General features: G+C 44.2%; 1 protein-coding gene across 1 annotated transcript in view; it reads left to right on the top strand.

The window, feature by feature from the left end:
- The window catches only part of USP12 (ubiquitin specific peptidase 12), a 72336-nt gene that overhangs the window by 14686 nt on the left and 43118 nt on the right, over window positions 1-14532 (top strand). The window contains exon 2 of the mRNA XM_049647372.1: window positions 12113-12193. The gene's annotated coding sequence lies outside the window, so the exon portion shown is untranslated. The remainder of the gene's footprint in view (window positions 1-12112; window positions 12194-14532) is intronic.

Raw genomic sequence — 14532 nt, 5'->3', positions numbered from 1 at the left:
CCTGCTGGGGATTCTGCCCTTCCCCTTCTCTGCCCCTGCCCTGCTCCTGCTGGGGATTCTGCCCTTCCCCTTCTCTGTCCCTGCCCTGCTCACGAGCTCTTGCGCTCTCCAAATAAAAAACAATGAATCCCCTTAGGCCTGTCTTGGAATGTCCTGACTCTTTGTTCATTCCTGAAAGATAGTTCTGCAGTTACAGAATTGTTTGACACTTTTTAAAAAAAAATTTAACGTTTGTTTACTTAGAGAGTGTGCAAGCGAGCAGGGGAGGGACAGAGAGAGAGGGAGACACAGACTCCGAAGCAGGCTCCAGGCTCTGAGCTGTCAGCACAGAGCCCGACGCAGGGCTCTGAACTCACAAATCATGAGATCATGACCTGATGCAGGGCTCGAACTCACAAACCACGAGATCATGACCTGAGCCGAAGTTGGACGCTCAGCCAACTGAGCCACCCAGGTGCCCCGACACTTTTTATCCCTGTGCCTGCTCGCATCTACAGATTTCTGATGAAAAATCAGCTCTTAATCTTACTGTGGATCTTTTGTATGTGATGAGTTGTTTTTGTCTTGCCAATTTCAAGATTCTGTCTTTGTCTTTTGACAGTTTGACTATAATGTGTCAGAACCTCTGAGGTTTTCCTGCTTGGGATTCGTTGAAATCCTTGGATATGTAGATTCAGGTATTTCATCAAATTGGGGCCATTATTTCTTCACATTTTTTCCTGCTTGCTTCTTTTTGTTCCCTCTTCATTGGGGATTCTACTGATGCAGATGTTGGTATTTTGATGGTGTCCCATAGGTCCCTCAGCTCATTTTTCTACATTGTTTTTCCATTGTGCTGTTTGGCGTGGATAATTTTAATTTCGTCATTTTCAAGTTTGCTGATACTTTCTCCTTTCTGCTCAAATCTGCCATTGTACCCCTCTACTGAATTTCTTTAAAAAAAAATAATAAATTTTTTTTTAATGTTTATTTTTGAGAAAGAGATAGAATGTGAGTGGGTTGGGGCAGAGAGAGGGGGAGGCACAGAATCCGAAGCAGGCTCCAGGCGCCGAGCTGTCAGCCCAGAGCCCATCACAGGGCTCGAACTCACAGGTTGTGAGATCATGACCTGAGCCGAAGTCGGACGCTCAACCGACTGAGCCACCCAGGCGCCCCTCTCTACTGAATTTCTTACGTCAGCTGTTGTACTTAATAATTCCTGGTGTTCTGTTCAGTTTCCTTTTTATTACAGTCTCTTTGTTGATATTCCCTATTTATTCATACAGATGCTCTTGCTTTCTTCTAGTTCTTTGAGCATATTTAAGGCCGTTGATTTAACACCTTAGTAATTTTAACATCTAGCATTCCTCAGGGTAGTTTTTGTCAAATTCTTTTTTTTTCCTCCCACAGTGCTGTGGTTTTCTGTTTCTTTGTATGTTCTGAAATGAGAACTGGACCATTTGTATATTACATTGTGGTGACTCTAGAAATCAGATTCTCCTCTTTCTCAGTGTTGCTGTTGAGGGCTGTAGTCATCTGTTTGTGCAGTGACTTTCCCAAAACAACTTTGCAAAATCTGTATTCTTTGTGGTGCGTGGGTACTGTAGTTTCTCTTAATTATCACCTTGTGTGTCACCTTGTGACCTGACAGAAATTTACCCACAGGTCTAGGTCACCCCTCCCACCACCCAAAACGTCCAGAAAGGGAAGTTCGCGCGGTGCAAGAGGGTGGAAACAGATGCACGTATGTGTGCTGGTGCCCCAGGCTGCCTCCAGTATGACGGGGTGCATGGCCCCAGTGTTGGGAGGGCAGGGTCCCCAACCGCCCCCCAGTACCAGCCCACGCCCCACACTTGGGCCCTGCGCCCGCCAGTGCCGCAGGGCCGGGGGACGGGCTGGTGGCCGAGGCACGCGCCGGGCTCTCTCTGCCTTCGTCAGCTGCCCCCCCTGCTCGGTGTCCGTGTTCTGAGATGGTTGGTTCTGACAGGTTTTCCAGCTCGGTGGGCTCGTGGTGGCACTGACCCAGGAGCTTCAACGTTCCACGGCGTCACCCCGCCTGTCCTTACGCGTTGGACGTGACCGCACGTAGTCCAGCTGCGGTTCCTTTCTCTGTTTGACAAAACGAAGCGTGGTGGTAACTTTACTTTGTGTTAGGGTGAGCAGGTACAGTGCGCCTCTGGAATCTGGAGTATGAACTCTGTCGTGGTGACAGAGCAACTCAGGAACTGTGATTTCATTTCAGCTTAGTGACACCTTGTATCTGTGTAGTGGTTTTCTTCACAAGGATGTGAAGGACTTTACAAATAGGCCGTTATCCTATAACCCGGGACTTGAGAAGATGAAGTGTGCGTATTTTTACAGGTGGAAGAAAGTGGAGCATGTTTTTATCAAACAGAAACCGAGCATCATCTTACAAATCAGTTACTCGCGTCAGGTGTGTGAAGTTGGCCAGTACCAGTCCAGGGCTCCTTGTTTTTATAGTGCCAAAAATCCTACCACCTGATAAAATAGGTTGTAAAAACTATAACGAATGTGGCAGAAAGAGCTTAAAGCAATGATACCTTTCTGGTTATTTGTTCACCAAAGTAGGTGAATCTGTGCGTTGCCTTCACCACAAGCTGCTGTAAAAACCAAATCTTACCCTTTTTTGTTGTAGGTAAGGTGCCAGTGAGGGAGTTCAGGTATGGTTATGCTGTAAATGTGTAACTGTCGCGGTGCCTGGGTGGCTCAGTCAGTTGAGCATCCGACTCCTGATTTGCGCTCAGTCATGATCTCATGGTTTGTGGGTTCAAGCCCCCACGTTGGGCTCTGTGCTGACATTGTGGAGCCTGCTTGGGTGTGTTCGTTCTGTCTCTCTCTCTCTCTCTCTCTCTCTCTCTCAAAATAAATAAGTAAACTTAAAAAAAAAAGTATAACTATCCATGAGAGTATCTGATAAATTTCTCATAAAGTTTTTTGGTATTGAGATGAGTAGGATTTATAGAATTCATTGTGCTCGATCACATTAAGTACCGTATCCCATTATGCTGAGTTCGGTCCTATTTTGAGAATTTTCTTTTCGGTATTGTTAAGCTAAATGTGAAGGCTTGGCAGAGCAATTCTTGCTAAGCCCGGCGATGGTGGTGATACACCATTACTTCCTGACAGAGATGAATTAATGAGAGATTTTTCAGTAACTCGTCTCATGAATATTTACGGATCAAAAACATGGTTGTTGTTGTTGGCACTGAGTCATGTTCGTACTTTTTTCGTTCCTTGACTGAGTTAAGAGGTTTAAGTGACTCTGAATCTTCTTTTCTTTTCTACATATCAATATTCTCTACAAATGACACATTTACCCATGAATATATAAGTCTTCACTGAAGGTGTTAGAGCAAATAATATGAAGATTGTAGCTTTTAACATGTCTGATAGGAACATTGAGGTTCTAATGGATATGGAGATTCAAATCACAGCCTGATGTTTTTGGTCTGGTCATTCATCATTGAATTATAATGATTCACGTATGTAATAGCTTTTGTTTCTTACATGCTGTGTTTGTGTATATATCACCGTTAGATGAAAAGGATTATGGGAGTGCTGTCCTGAGTAATTTTAAATGTGCCGTGATTTGGCCAGCGATTAATTGTAGAATTGAATTTTCCTTAATTGCTGGATGGGGAATTTTATGTGGGTAACATACCACACGTGTGTTCCTGTGGCGGCAGCTGAAGCAGGAAGTAAGCTGCTTTAATTTCTCCTGAAAAGAGGTGTGTTGTTGAGAACCTGCCAGAAATCTTCCTGATCGGGTTGAAGGTTTGGAGTAGCATGGAAGACGGGAGGAGGATGGGATGTTCACATACGCCGTTGGAAATAAAGTTTGATGGTTTCTCCTTCGCCACGGAACTTACACAGATGGCTCTCAGAAGGCCCGTGATGGGAACGGAGGCCGGGGCCCTTCAGGAGCGTGATTTCCAGAGCTTGATAACTGGTTGTGTTGTAGTTCAGGGATGCAGCAGGGCGTTCGGACTTCCCCCTTCGCGTCGGAGACCGTACCTCCCTCCTCTGTGGGTGCCATTTGCACCATATGCTGTCTTCCCACGGGGGGCTTTGCTCGGTGCCGGTCCCGGATTCCCAGACGGCACCTGCAGCCCTGCGATAACCCTGCGAGGACGCGGTGCCGCTGTGAAGTCTGGCTCGGGGTTGAGAACCCTTTTCTGCGGGCTACGTTTTCACTTTGATGGCAGAGGTCTCACCAGAGGAGGCCGCTGCAGAGGTTCTTGGGATGGCTGCACATCAGCGTGGAACGTCCAACGCCCTTGTCGGTTACTTTGGGAATTGCAGTCTTTTGGGCGGTTGATCTGAAGGCCGGGGGGGAGGGTGGTAAGAAGGGGTAAAGGAACTGTGTTTAGTGCCTTCTGTTGCAGACATTGTTCCAAATCGATAACATTTTTAAAAAACAGGCCATAATAAGGGTGTTTGCCCTGTTTTGCAGATTAGGAAATTGGAGCACGAATTCAAAATACTGGGAATATTTTGCCCAAAGTTCACACTTTGATTGTGATTCTGTGTTGCTGCTAACTATCTTCGAATGAGAGCATTTTAGATTTGCAGTCGATGCCGTGAGTCTGGTCTCTCTCACCTTGCTGATGAGAAAAGCGAGGCGGAGCGATTTGAGGCAGTGACGCAGTGGTTGAACTCCTACTAGAACCAGGCCAGGTCACTCGGCCCCCCGCACTGCCTGGGGCTGGAATGTCGAAGTGTCTGCTCGTGTTCCGGGCTCTCGTTTCACCAGCGTGTACAGCTGTATGGAAATACCTGCGGAGAAAAGCTCAAGGCTCGGGCTCTTTTAGTTCCGTCTGCTCGCGATGGAACATCGTGATGGGAATGTCCCCCATTCTCCGCTCTCGGGGTCATTCCTGTCCCGATATCCTGGAGTACGAACTGCATACTGGCATAGTTTGATACTGTTTTCTTCTCTGTAACTTTACGTTTATTCTTAATAGTTTTCTGCCTGTAGGTCATCATGAAAAGCTAATTGTTCACTGTACACGCCCCAGTTGGATTATGACTTTGCGGTTTTTTCTTACCGTTTTTAAATCTTTTGTAACCCTCTCTATCAAAACTCTCTTGATTTAAACCCACAATGAGAAATAAGTTTCCCAGTTAGACCTAATAGACACATACTTAATTCCTGGAAAAAGTCTCACAGACCATTATTTACCCTTAGGGAGATACACGCCATCATGTCTTCTTTTTTTTTTTTTTTCCCAACGTTTATTGATTTTTGGGACAGAGAGAGACAGAGCATGAACGGGGGAGGGACAGAGAGAGAGGGAGACACAGAATCGGAAACAGGCTCCAGGCTCTGAGCCATCAGCCCAGAGCCTGACACGGGGCTCGAACTCACGGACCATGAGATCGTGACCTGGCTGAAGTCGGACGCTTAACCGACTGCGCCACCCAGGCGCCCCCATCATGTCTTCTGTTTTACTGAAAAAGCAAATGGTAGAGCCACCAAATTCGTCTCACTTCTCACTAAATGACACTTTGACGGTCACGTTCTACAACTTTCTGCTCAGGGCTGGGTAGAAAGCAGATACTATACTTGGTGAATTTCACCTCTTGTGAAGGTCTACTGCTTTCAGAAGATATTTATGATGCGTGACACTTAGGGTGTGAAATGGCATGTTTTTTTTTTTTTTTTTTTTTTTTTTTATACAAATGTTTGTCGTCTCTGATACAGTTTCAGGGACCCAGTGTCATCCAGAAGTGCAAATGTGGGCTTCCAGCCTTCCTGTTCTCCGTTCTCCCCTTTAAGATACTTGCTTCGTGTATCTTCTGTACTTTGGGTCATCCTTTGACGGCTCAGATTCGCTTTGTCTCTGTTGTGTTCGTACCCTCACGTGGGTTCTTCCTGTGCCTCCAGAACTTTTCTTAGTTTACCAAGGTCACTCGATTGTCTCCTTTTCGGGAAGCCTTTCCTGCCTGTTTTGGCTGTTCTCCTTTGGGGACTGACCTGGTGTGACCCTTCGGTGTTACACTTGGAATGACAAACACTGGATTCTAAGATAGGATTTGAAACATGAGAATGGGGAAATGTCATTGTATTTTATTGTACTTGTTTTAAACAGAAATTTCTCTGGGAACTAATAGTTCACTGCAACTATCTAGTAAAAAAAAAAAAAAACTAGCGTACTTGATAAGTATGTTTCTAGGTAGTAGATGTCCGTCCTTTTACTGTGCTACCGTTTTTTATTTCTTCCTCATGGATGGCGTCCTCTTGCGTCTTTCTCGTAATGGCAGAATGGAGGGCAGTCAGAGAGGCGCGTGCTCCATGTAAAAATGACCGTGTGAAAAAGACTTCATCAGAAGCAGCCTTCCCCTGGCTGGCTTGTTTTCTTTTTTCCTGTTTGCAGATGGTGTGTTCAAAATGATAGATCAAAGGTGTGTATATTGCTTCAACTTTTCTTTCACTTGGATGGTTTTTTTTTTTTTTTTTTTTTTGGCATGAAAAAGAAGCATTGCTCACCTTTCTAGGAATCCACAGTAGGCAGGTTTACGGGGGTGCTTACTCCATGGCCTGCACATTCTCGGATCGGATGGCTTTCTGAGGATGTGAAAATACATCCTGACTTTTTTTTTCAGAACTTAATGTTTGACCTTCCGTGGACTATCCAGCATTGTATCCTTAACGTCTTAATGAGATTGGACGATCCAGCAGATTCCCACACGTTGCTAGAGGGTGGGGATGAGAGGTGCTGTAGGGATCAAGGTCTTACACGTGAGACGACCGGGGTCCAGACAGGGAAGCATTTTGCCTCAAGTTGTTACGGCTAGCTGCTGGCATGGCCAGGACCAGACCCAGGACTCTGGCTTTGCCAGGTCCGGGTCAGTGTCATTAATAGTATGCCGTGGTCTCTACAGCAGCTCGACAAGGGACCCATTCTTCCATGAGATAGTTTTCCGTAAAACATTCCCTATTTTTAATAAAAGGTGTGGATTACTGGCATTATATTGACAGGAATCTTACGAAAAAAATATTATCCAATATTAACTTTGTTTCTCTGGCACAGCCGTTGAGTTTTTCTTTTTTTCTGATTTAATTATTAAGTCTTTCTGTCTTTTTGTTTGTTTGTTTTTAAGAGCAGTTTTAGTTCACAGCAAAATTGATTTTGGATTTCCCATATGATATATGGATTTCTCATATAGACCTGCCCCAGTGTGAGCATAGCCTCCCTCATTACCATCATCCCCCCCCCCCCACCAGAGTAGTACATTTGTCATAATTAATGAACTACGTTGAAACATCATAATCAGGTAAAGTCCATAGTTTGTGTTGCTGTTTACTTTTGGGGTACATTCTGTGGGTCTGAACAAATGTATGATGACATATTCATCATGGTAGTATTACATGGAATGTTGTCACTGCCCTAAAAATCTGTGCTCTGCCTCTTCATCCCTTTCTCCCCAACTTCTGATTTTTTTACTGTCCCTCTAGTTACCATTTTTAATTAAAAAAATTTTTTTTAATGTTTATTTATATTTGAGAGAGAAAAAGAGAGAGCGCACACAAGCGGGGGAGGGGCAGAGAGACTGAGGCAGAATCTGAAGCGGACTTCAGGCTCTGAGCTGTCAGCACAGAGCCCGACGTGGGGCTTGAACCCTGGAGCAGTGAGATCATGACCTGAGCTGACACTTAACCGACTAAGCCACCCAGGCTCCCCACCATTAAGTTTTTACTTTCAATTATTATAATTTTTATATTTAAAAGTTTTATTTGGTTCTTTAAAAAAAAATCTGCTTTGGCTTTAGAATCTCATCTTTGTTCTTAAAATCAAGCCAGTGTTACTTTTTGACACACGTTACGCATTTGTTCTGTATCATGTCGGAAATAGTTCTGATATTAAATGTCTTGAGAGTCTCATTCTGCCGTCTGTGCTTCTGCTGGCTTTTATTCATAGAGTACTCTATTTTCCTGTGGCTTTGGGTATGTGTATGAGTTTTGATTGCGAACTCAGGTCTCTTGGAGTGTTATCTGTGGGAACTTTTTGTGGGGTGGATTGGCTTTATCTTCCAGGGTGAACTTGGTCGTTCTGCTGGTTGTAGGGTGAAGAGGGCACTGTCAACTCAGGGTCTCTCTGAATTACATTTTCTGCTCAAGTGGTTTTGCTGTAAGATCATACAGCTGGCATGAATTTGGGTTACAGTCTTTCATAAGTCAGCTTGGGGTTGTGAGTTTTCGGAAGACGCCCTCCACTCTCAGTGCCAAGGACATGCCGGGCGCATTTCCTTGCTGCCTCCTCCTGCGGTACAGGATTATTTCTTGCTCCCCTGACATGACGATCCGGCCCTTTTGGGATCTCAGTGCCCATGCTCAGGTCTTCTCTTGGCCTTTCTGTCTCCCGAAGTTTTCAGTTTCCCTGCACTCCGTTTCATTCAGCTGTCAGAAGAGCGTGTAAAGGTCACTAGTGTTGACAGTTACCCTCAGTGTGAAATCTCTCTTTGGCATTGGCTTAGCCTCCAGGGTTCCCCCATCATTTTGTTTTTTGTTCTCTGCAGCTTCCTTATTTTCTCACCAGCTCAGTAAATTCTTATTTTGTAATATTAAAATTCATCCACCTTTTGGTTGTTTTCATCAGAGAGTCACGGATATCTAATTCCATCCTTATGATGAATTTTGTACTAATAGGTACTGAGTCTAAAATAACCTTTTGTGTAAGTTACAAAAACGGAGCTAGAAACTCCGGAAAGAACGTCTTCTTCCTGTGTGTGTGTGTGTCATGTACTCCTACAAAACAGATGAATCCTGATACCTATACGTATGAAAGCGTTAGAGCAAAAATTCTTACCTGAGCATGCCACCATTTCTTTCTTTTGTCCTGGTAAAGCATCACTGATTTAGTAAACCACTGTTAATTGTAGTAGGATCATATTTCTCAAGCGTAGGGATAGAGAATTGTTCAGAGCCGTTGCTTTTGGATATTGACTTATTCTAGGTTCAGTTTAAACCTTGGGGTGCTTGTTGACCATTATTTGACACAAAAGGGTTTGCCAACTTCCAACAAAATCTTCAAGGGGTGACGACACAGAGAACTCTTCTACAGATACTAAAAATTACGCAGCAAACTTTTGGCTTGGCGGCTGTTTTTCCCCAGCTGTGTCTAACTCTAGTGTTGAAAACCAGTCATCAGAAACTGAATTGCTTCGTCTACTCTTTGCCTTTGTAGTTGGCATGGAGTTAGAGTAGAGTTGTACTCTGATTATTTCCGCAGAGAAAATCTTGAATTCATGCCATAAGAGTATCTCCTGCACATTCACAGAATCTGCTATACAGCGTCCTTATCATGGTAAGGTGTATGTTACTAGGCTGTGCTTGAATTTAGAACCGTCATAAAGTAAATCCCGTTCTCTCTTTGTAGTTTCCATTTGGATCCGCTACCCTGACTCCATCTGTCACTGTAATGTCTCCCTGTTGAATTGTGTTGCTTGGCATTTATTGGTTGGCTTGGGCTTCCTAGAGTTTTGTGTTCATCTAGTACATGTCCTCAGGAGGGTTGATAAAAGTGATCGGTAGTGTTAGAGTGTTGAGTTAGAAGAGACTGTAGAAATTACCTTGTCTTTTAATTTTCTAAACATGTGTAGCTGTGAAAACCTTGATTTGGGTAATGGATTACTTGGAAACGCAACAGATCAACGTAGAGGAGTTGGAGGTTTTGAAAATCAGTGAAGAGACCAACTCCTTTATCTTGCAAATGAAGCGTCTTAAACCCAGAAAGGTTAAATGACTATGGTTTATGGCTGTTTCCACCTTCCCACACTTAGCATCTTTCTCCCAGACCTCCGATTGGATTGTGGTTTTGCTTTGTTGTTAGACTTTTGGACAGTACAGTGACTATACCTCTGCGCTGCTTTGTGGGGTTGGCCAAAGTTGTTTTTTTTAATAGCTATCTCATTTTTTCTTGTGCCTTTTGTTTCCTTCTCTTGTTATTTCTTAGCTATTGCTTGGAGCAGATATTTGTGATCATTACTGGCTAATGAGAGTAGCTTTTCTTCCCCCCTTGAATTTGAAGGGAAGGGGGAGAAGGCAGCCATCATTTATGGGACACCTGCTTCTGTGCCAGGCACTGCGGATGCTTTCACCAAGGTTTCAATTCATTTAATTTGTAGCCGCCCTATAGAGTAGTTGGTGACATTTTCCTTTTACAGTTAGGAAACTGAGGCACAGAGAAGCTAGTAAGTTGATCCATAGCCAAACTACGTTGAGGATGCGGATGGGGAGAGGGATTTCTAAGCAGTGCATGCATGATACGTCACGGGTAGGGGGATGAATGGGTCATCTGGAGTGGTGAGAATACGTGCTCTGTGGCATGTGATTGCTATTACATTGGAGAGAGAATGTTCACGTGTTATCCTGTTCTTCCCACGGGCCAGAAACGCTTTCCGGAGTTAGGTGCACTGACATTTTACTGTCCACATAAATAGATGTGATGAGGTTGTACTTTGGATCATAGAGCCTTTCTTCTTTTTTTTGTGGGGGAGGGGTTATACTTACTTAAACGAATATTGTTTTGAATTCGTATGGTAAGTGGTAAACATCCGGGTTACTGATAGTTTTCGACATACGTGAGGAAGCTTTGACGTGATGCTGGAGCTGGCAGCGGTGGAGGGTGGGGCTTGCAGCATTCCCACCGAGACCGAGTTGTTCAGTGGGTCTCGAAGTTGCTGTGATCATTGAATTTGATGTCAAAACACAGGGCATAGCCAAATTGGAAGTAAAGGGTGTTTGTAAACTAGCGATTCCGTCAAGGTTTTGTGTAAAGCCTAAAACGAGTTCCAAATTAAAAAAAAAAATAACGAAGGCAGCGTCATGTTTATGTACCAGCGCTGGATGGCTGGAGGACATTAGAGGAAATGTCTTGTTTTGGTAGAATCTGACCACCAATCCACCCAGTCCCTCTAATCAGTGCTGACAATCAGGAAGTTGAGGATGTGTTGTCTAACAAAGGTTGGCCTTCCCAAGTCCAGGGATGGAGCTCAGTCAGGAAACGGCAAGGTCTTCAGAGCACGAGGTGATGTTAATTTCGTGTCCGTGCCCTGGAGGAGGCAGTGTGTGCGTGTGGTTTTACTGCAGCTTTGCAGAGTGGCGTGCCGGCATTTTGTGAGTGATGTCGCATGGGTTTTGTCTGGGGGGATGTTTTCTTGGGAGTTTTCAAGTACACATACCTAGAGGTATCATGCTTTCAGCGTTGCTGTCATTTTTCCCTCTCCGGCTACGTTGGGAGTCCATTTAGGGGCATGTGCCAGTACACAGGGCCCTAGTGGCACCCCACCTCCCCTCTTTTTCAGGGACGGAGTTGAGTCGGTCGTATTCCTGAGACCACGACACGTGATTGTGGTCTGTGCCGGGCCCTTCTTCTGTTGGGTGTCGTTTTGGTTTTTCCCTTTTTTATCCTTCACCCCCAGTTGCAATGCCCCAGTGCTCTTCAGCACCCACTCAAGGACGTTTAACATCCATTCTTAAGCCCGCTGGCCGGGCGCTAGTCTTTATGTATGCGTTAAGCTCAGTTTTTTTTTTTTTTTTTCATATTTAACGTTATGTTTTTGAGAACTAGGCGTGCTTTTGTATGTAAACCTAGCTCCAATCATTCCGACTCTGCTCCAGAGCGGGCTGTCACATTTCATAGACTGGCTGCTTGTTGGCTGTGCGGTCGTCCGTGCCGCCCCGCGCGGCGTTCTTGTCACTGTGGGTCCTGGGTGGGGATCCGTCAGGTCAAACTTGGAGGAACTGTTAGGTCACCTACTACATGCGTGTTTGGTTTTGGCTCCCTGAGATGGCTGTCGAATTATACCCCGTTAGGGCACGGGTACAGCAGGGGCTTTAATCCTTTAGCTAGAAAAAAAGTCACAAGTTATAAGTACAGCTTCTTGATCCGCGCTTTGCTTTCCTGAGAAAGTTCTTGCAAACTAGTCTTACTATTAAAATCCTTCACTCTTCACTATCATCCTTTATTTTCTTTCAGTAATGTTACGTGGTGAAAGGGAACACAGTTTTTTAAGGGATGTCTCTGTGATGCACGTATAACCGAAACGTTATGAAAATACTACGAATACTAAGAGTGCTGTTTCGTTTGTTTTAATTTTTATTTTACAGGGCGCCAATGCCTCGGCATTAGAGAAAGAGATTGGTCCAGAACAGTTTCCAGTCAATGAGCACTATTTTGGATTAGTCAATGTAAGTATCCGTTGGTCCTCCGCCTTCACAACTATGGTTGCAAATCGTTTCCAAAGTGTTGAATGTGTTTCATAATTTATTAAAGGAAAATTGTTCATTTGCATCGGTAGGCTTAAAGCCAAGAAACTTGATTTGGAATTTTAAAATGCTCTTTTTTTTTTTTTTTTTTTAAACGTTTATTTATTTTTGAGAGAGCGAGCGAGTGAGCACGAGCAGGGGAGGGGCAGAGAGAGAGGGAGACACAGAATCGGAAGCAGGCTCCAGGCTCTGAGCCGTCAGCACAGAGCCCAACGCGGGGCTTCAACCCACGAACCGTGAGATCATGACCTGAGCTGAAGTCAGACGCTTAACCGACTGAGCCATCCAGGTGCCCCTAAAATATTCTTTTTAATGGAAGGGAAACAAGACTGCTCGAAGTCTTAAGGGTCTTAGATTGGAGTTAGCCAGATTTTTCGTATTTTGTATCAAATTTTTTCATAACCGAAATCTCATATGGCTTATGCTACATGATCTCTTGTTTCTTTGAGAATTATTTAAATGTCCAAATAGAAGTGGTCCACATGTACAGGTGTAATAAAGTTTTGCAAGTGCCTCCATGTGTCTGTGGACTCTTTGTCAGCTGACTTCTGGCAGTGTTCCACTAGCATAGATATAAAAATGCAAAATATAGGAGAAAGATACATCCCCAGTCCTTGTGAAGATAATTCTAGTTTTTATACATCATTGAAATTTTGGGAGAACTTTCTTTGGAAGTTTTAACTCTTTTTCTGACTCATCAACAAATGCCACAAATCTGTGTTCTACAATTGTGGTAGTTTATGCCGTCCTGTTACGTAGATCCGTGGTGAATGTTTTAAACTCTGTGTAAGAGACGATAATACAGGGGACAAAGTAAGCTCCATTGAACACACGTGTGTCACTCACTGAGTGCAATCCGTGACGTTCAAGGTAGATTTCTTGTGTAGGTAAAGTGATGTGGGCATTTCCTCTCCTGCTGGGAGTCCCCTTGAGAGCGTAAAGCTTGTAACAAAAGGAGTCTCCACCCCACTGTGCCCACCTCCCCAGAGGAGCCTGCTCATTCATCTACTGGCTCTTTTTTCCGGAATCTACCCCCACATTCTAAATAAAGTGCCTGTATGCTGTTAAAAACAGTCTATCGACTTCTTTTCCCTCACCCTAGACATTCCTTCATGGCTCTCCTTTTCTAGAACTGGTCTTCTTCCTTGGATTTTTCCCTGCTTTGTGGAACATGTTCTATGGTAGCTTCTTTAGGGAGCGTGCATGGGAGGTGAACTTTGAGCTCTCGTGTATTTAAAAACGTTTTGGTTCTTGCTAAAGCTAGATACACAGCCTTCCTTCAGAATTTGTAAGGGATTACTCTTTGGCTTTCTGGCGTCTGTTGATGTCAAGAAGGCTGATGCTGTTCTGATTTGTCACCTCTTCTGAGTGTGGCCCCCTCCCCCCAACCCCCCAACAGTGTTTTAGGAGGCTTTCAGAATGTGGATGATTATCCACAATGTTCTGAAATTTCATGATGTGTCTTCGTGTTCCTCCCCCTCCCCCCCCTTTGTTGCATTGACTATGTACCAACTCATTCAGACATTTTTCGTTTTCCTCAAGTCTCGAACATTTCTAATACTAGCATTTGGATAATTTCCTTCCTATCAGTGTAATCTCTTTGTTCTGTGTTTTTTGATATACCCTTCGTTGCATATCGAAATGCAGACTGATTTCTCTGTTTTTTCTGCGTTTTCTCCCATTTTTGATCATCTGCTTTGTATTCTACATTTTGGATTATTACTCACCCTTTTTTATCTTGTTCATTGCACCTTTTATTTCTTAGAGTGTTACTTTTGTTCTTTGATTTTGTTTCTGTGGTTTTTCTCAGGATATTATTTATAGTTTTTATTGTTGAGGTTTTCTTATCCTTACTGGATTGTTTCTGAGACACCACCCCCCCCCCGCCGCCATTTTAAACTCTGTTTCCTAATGGAAGCTCTCCTTAAATTTCATTCCTGCATAAAGATGAAATTCTGAGAAGCTGATTGGGGCTCTGTGTATTAGGGTGGAGCTGGTCTACCAAGGGCTTCTCTCCGAGGTGACTGCCCCCCACCCCCATTTCAGTGGCTAGAGCCTTTTCTCTGGGGCTGTTTACCTGGTGCTGAGGGACTTCTTCAGTCTGTGTCTAGGGCTGGCTTCGTTCAGGGTCTTATTGAATCCTGTCCTCTGTTTGGTGCCTCATGCGGTCCTCTGCTGTCCTTAAGGGCTCTTGAACCAGACTCTCCTGTTCAGCTTCTGCGGGGACTAAAACCTACACTTGAAAGAAAGGCGAAGTGCCT

Source organism: Panthera uncia (genome assembly GCF_023721935.1).
Source record: "Panthera uncia isolate 11264 chromosome A1 unlocalized genomic scaffold, Puncia_PCG_1.0 HiC_scaffold_16, whole genome shotgun sequence".
Taxonomy (NCBI): domain Eukaryota; kingdom Metazoa; phylum Chordata; class Mammalia; order Carnivora; family Felidae; genus Panthera; species Panthera uncia.
Note: the sequence above shows the minus strand (reverse complement) of the source record. Positions and strands in the feature narration are given on the sequence as shown.